At 32.2% G+C, this 5,906-nt stretch overlaps 1 protein-coding gene across 1 annotated transcript in view; it reads left to right on the forward strand.

Moving 5' to 3' along the window:
- Nucleotides 1-5,906, forward strand: part of LOC106692668 (uncharacterized) — a 277,584-nt gene that overhangs the window by 125,127 nt on the left and 146,551 nt on the right. The gene's annotated exons all lie outside the window — the stretch shown is intronic.

Below are 5,906 nucleotides of genomic sequence, written 5' to 3' on the forward strand. Positions count from 1 at the left end.
ATAATTATTCTCCTATTAGTCTTATTAGCTAATATTAATAATAATAATAATGATTTAGTGAACCCAGAGGTTCGATGCCGGTACCATCGTTGTCCCTATATATTTGTCCAGTGATGACCCTCCAAACCCAAATTTACCTAGACAGATTTAGTCTTAACGCAATGTTCCTATCTACGTCTCCGCCTCTGAGACTTTCCCTCCGATTCAGTGTTTATTAAGATTTTAAGGATCCGTTCGTTACTAAGGACCAAAACCAGAATTATATTTACTGGGCTTAGTTCTCTCAATCCAGCATTCTGTAGCCTTCTGAATTCTCCCGTTAACTCGTTACAGAAGTTTACGTAATACTTTTTTTTTTTTTTTAATATTTATTTATTTCTATTTACAACTGTACATTATAATACATTTAGTAAATCTGATCTAAGTTAAATTGGAGTGTTACAGGCGTGTAGAGAAACTACCCATTGGTAGCAAATGACATTTTAAATTAGCTGGTCTCGTGGCCATCTTTTCAGGAGCCTCGGAGGATTGTCAGGAATGGAAGAGGATGCAAGGTTAGAAACTAAGGGGTTTGAGTGGTTAGGGAGTTTATAATGGAAGGAGTGATATTTGGTTCGGGCTAGATCGGTTACATAGGGAACATTAAAGTCTTTATGTATGATTTTTTTTTTTTGACCACGTCTCGCATCCATAATGAACAGTAAGAAGGATAATAGTTTTGTGACTTTCAACTTTTCTTTTTTTGGACAGAAGGCGCGAGCAGTTTTGAAATTGAAAAATAACAAGTATTTCCCGCCTGTAACTTCACTTTTGTTTCCTAATCAATTTCGTTTTTTCTAGTTACCATGGAACCTGAATAATTTAACCTATCTGCCTCTTCAAATGTACTTCCTCCTAAAACTATATCACCGAAAGGAGTTTATCAAAGCCACTTCGAAATAGTTTGAAATAAAGAAATTCCTGCTGATTTCTTGTCATAATGATTCATGGTTTAATATTTGTTAAGAATAAATTAAGATTGAGTCATAACACCTAGCGACTGAATCAACAAGTTAGTATTTACTGGCTGTCTGTTGTTAAGTTATAAGCGTTAATTTTAAACTTGGCTTATCTATTTTTTAATAATCCTCTTTATTTTAGATTTATTATTACTCTATAAAAAATAATGGATAATATTAAACACAATAGTCAGGTTATAATGTTTAATAGTTAATGTTAATTAGCTCGGTTAAGAGAATAATAATAAAGTTCAGAGAATAATTGATCACTATTAGCTTTCATTATAAAACAGGGTCCAGGTGTATAGATGAGTAGTTTGAATCTGAGAGATAGCTTGGTGTTACTTTATTTTGAATTTCGCGCCAATAAATTAAGAGAGAGTAAATAGGTCCTGCATAACACTGCCTCGCTGAGTTGTGAAGTACTATTATTGATACGGTAATTTGCGGTAGTATACCAAAAAAATATTCATTTATTTTTTAATTTACATCAGACGTCTGATTATATCACGGCAAAACATCATTTTAATATTTTCAGGAACACGGCAAATTAAGTGTTTGGATTAGCGATGTGTTGTATTGGGCGTTTTTAATTTCGTATCGAGGGAGCGAGACTAATTCTATATTATTACTTATGTACGGAGAAAGATTATTCGGTAGAAAATTTGAATATATAAAATTTTAACCATTAATAAACTATAATATTTAAATTGATATATTTTAAAATTATTTTACCAGGTCAATAAATGGAGTTGATACTAAACCAGGTAAATAAATAATGGACCTGATTCAAACGTTTTTCATTACAGTAAAAGTTTATTAATTTATAATTTGTTTTTTTTTATTAACATCTAAATAATTTGAATTAAACAACTGCTTGTGACCACGGACACTGCAGCGTGTTTGAAACGTCAGGAAATGAGAAAATAATGTTAAAATATACACGAGGAATTCGTCCATAGTTGTTTAAATTCAATTTGTAACAATCGCCAAAACTTGAGAAATCATTATCTAACTTTATTTACAGACACACATAACATCCATTGAAGAATGGTATCAAAACAACTCCTGACAAATCCCATCAGATCACCTTTACTCTCCGTCGTAAACCTCTGCCCTCCTGTCCTACAGTATCCTTTCTAAATACTCCAATAACGCCTGTTAAACAGATTCGATACTTAGGACTCCATCTTGACAAGAGACATACTTGGAATCCACATATAAGACTGAAACAACAAGAAAATGCTCGTAGATTTCAATTGCTACAACACCTACTTAACAAACTTCCCACTCAATACAAAAGATTAGTATACACTACGAAAATCAGACTAATTTGGACATACGGAATTGAGCTCTGGGGCTCCACCAAACCATCAAATTCCTCCCGCATCCAATCCTTACAATCCAAAATCCTTATTACGCTACTAATAAACTCATCCACAATGACCTTAACATCCCATTCGTTGCCGATTTTATTAAAAACAGATATGCGTCTTTTCGTTCTAAACTTCTTACCCATCCTAACCCATCAATTCTTAATCTCTCATCCTTAACAATCCCTGATAATCCTCCGAGGCGTCTGAAAAGAAGATGGCTACGGGACCTTCTAATTTAAATTAATGCTTGAACTACCACGAATGGGTGGTTCCTTCCCAAGATTTTTAAGTGTATATGAAACATACCACTTATTTACTTATTGTGTTTATTATTTGTACTGTTGTAAATCACATCAAATAAATAAATAAAAAATAGCATTTTTTTTTTTTGGCCCACGGCACCTTGACTAACACGTGTTTGTGGCTGGTTGAGTACTACTTTGTTTGAACATCTTTTAAAGTTTAGTAAATTTGCTAAAATATGATACTCCCCTAACTATACTTGGCAGACTCATCAATTTTAGGACCCTGGAGTCTCCCATCGTACATAATGACCAAGGAAATTTTCATATTTTGCTAATTGATACTAATTCATACCAATGGAAATAATTGGCCCAGTAAGGGTTGGGAACACAAGTGGTACGTTACATAAGACACCATATCCTCCAATACTTAGTGCAAAGTGTTTTTACTACTCTTTTTGAAATCGACATTCTATCTATTTTAGATTAATTTTTATTAATATATTCTTGTTTCAGAGTGGTTTAGTTTATTTAAAAACAAATTTGATCCTTTTTTTTCAACTTTATTCTTAATTTAATAACCCTTTGACTGGAAGATTCTTAAGGTATTAACTTGATTTAGTGAATGACAACAATTTCTTCCTTATTACAATATAATAGTTTATTTCATATTACACAGCAACGTTTCGGGAGATTTCCCCCATCTTCAGGCTGCTGATAACAAAAAACTTATATTTAACATATAATTATTCTCCTATTAGTCTTATTAGCTAATATCTTATAATATTATTGTCATAATGAGTAAAAAATTTTTCAAATAGTCCTACATTGCAGGAGAACAATGTTGCTGTGTAATATGAAATAAATTATTATATTGTAATAAGGAAGAAATTGTTGTCATTCACTAAATCAAGTTAAAACTTTATTCTTTTAAAAACCTTCCAACGTTTCGACCACTTAGGTCATTTTCAAGGATACCTTTACTTTGTTGTCATTTTCTCTTTTATAATTTTTAAAAATGCCGGCTAATTGCCTTTGTCCCATCTATAATTTCTTCTATATAATTCTTTCCTAAATTTAAAACTTGTACTAACCACTTTTCTTTCTATCATTTACATTTGCAGGTTCTGTTTGGAGTTTGCAAATGTAAAATAAAAGTGGTTAGTACAAGTTTTAAATTTAGGAAAGAATTATATAGAAGAATTTATAGATGGGACAAAGGCAATTAACCGGCATTTTTAAAAATTTTAAAAGAGAAATGACAATAAAGTAAAGGTATCCTTGAAAATGACCTAATTGTTCGAAACGTTGGAAGGTTTTAAAAAGAATAAAGTTGAGAAAAAGGATCAAATTTGTTTTTAAATATTCTATCTATTTATTTATACGCCTTTATTATTAAACAAGGACATTTATAGAAGCACAAGGATAACTTTACTGTATCATAAAGGCTAAGTTGTGTGTTCATAAAGATCTCGTCGATGTAAAATATTCTTTCTTGAAGTAAGTGAAAGTTATAGGTATTAAGTTAACCCCTTGAAGACGGACAGGATATATTCCATTATCGGCCGATAGAGGGCAGATATAAGAAATAGTGAACCTGACTACAGCTCGCTCTAACTGGGCCAAGGTAACGCTGAGTTCCGACTGCAATGCGGACTATCCCACCGTATACCCTCTACTCTGTCGCACCCATTATACTCTTCTTCTTTATCCCTAATATATTTAGCAGCGATAATTAATATATTTGTATTCACTATTATTATTATATGGGTTAACCAGAAATTAGAGAGTACATTCAACGGGGGGCCAGTATGGGGTATTTAGTCAAGTTCCGAAAATTCTCTCATTTTTTGGAGGCGAAGTGCTGATTATCAATTCAAACTTTGTAACCTCTATTGTTTTCTTGTAATATAAAAAAAAAACTTTATTAATATTTATTTTATATTACTTCGTAACATTCGATCTAATTATTTGTATAAACACCTTGCAGTACCCACAGAATTAGATCCTAATTGTTTATGTTACCCAAAACCTCAAATTTGGATCTGGATATGAGATGTAGTTTTGATAATATTAAATATGCAGTAGTATTTTTAATTCTGAGAAATGTAATTAACGTGCCTAGCTTGATTGACATTATTAATTTATATATATATTGAGGGCAGAGTGGCTCAGTGGTAAGGCTCTGTCATACTAACTCCAAGAATCTGGATTTTAATCCGATTGTGGTAGATAATTATTTTTTCTGTCACTATCGCCCGTGAGTCAAGCCTGTGGGTTCGGGAGCCCTCTGATGTCGACCCAGTCTCGCAAAGTGTCTAACCAAATCATTTCCTTGCACAACATTTAAACATTTTTCAATAGAAAACATAAACATATCCATAACTGTATTTAAACAATTCCTAAGATTCCATAATTATATTCCTCAGAACATTCCTCCTTGTCTTCCTCCATTTCGACTACAGTTTCTTGGTCTATGGAGGGTTATCTGCAGAGTTAAGACTGAAGAGACTCATGAATTATTTCGTAAGATTTATCTTTGGGTTTCCATATCTGGTAAACCGTGTTGAAGTGGCTCCCGAAGGCAATACCTCCTTGATGTTTTCCTATTCCAAGTTCTTAAAATAAAAAAAAAAAAACCTATATCCTTGATCTCCTCACTCTTCGCTCATCCATTCATTAAACACCAGATCCCAACCGACCAATTTACATATAGAACCCTCTTCTTCGGCAAATCCTTAGTCATACGTGCAACCTCCTTCTGGAATCCTCTTCCCATCACCATTCGCCAGTCCTCATCCATTCTCTCCTTTAAACAACACCTATTCCTTCACTTATTGCATAACCAAACCTCCCCATCATTTTAAACAATGTAGTTAAGCATATATTGATTAACATTATAATCAGTAGTTAAGCCAAGATCTCAATGTAATTTCATTTTACTTACTGGAAACTTGTAAATGCTTCCCAGACCAAATATCTTAATGTATGAACCATGTATTTATTATTAGGAAACATATGTCCTAGAATACAATCATTTTTTCATTTCATTTCATTAAAATTATTTTTTCTTTTCATTTAATTGAGATTATTTTTTTATTTCATTTCAAAGAAACATAATAAAACAAAAGAGTTAATATGAAAATAAGAAATATAAGTTAAAATGAAAGACCTTTTAAACAAAAATAAAATTAGCTAAACGCATTATAAAAATAGAATGAGGTGTAGATAGTTGACCGTAGATTAATGATTGGAGAAGTTTGTCGGGGGGTGCGGTCAGCAAAGAACAA

This window comes from Halyomorpha halys, unplaced genomic scaffold, assembly GCF_000696795.3.
Source record: "Halyomorpha halys isolate HHAL.00 unplaced genomic scaffold, Hhal_1.1 Scaffold65.1, whole genome shotgun sequence".
NCBI lineage: Eukaryota > Metazoa > Arthropoda > Insecta > Hemiptera > Pentatomidae > Halyomorpha > Halyomorpha halys.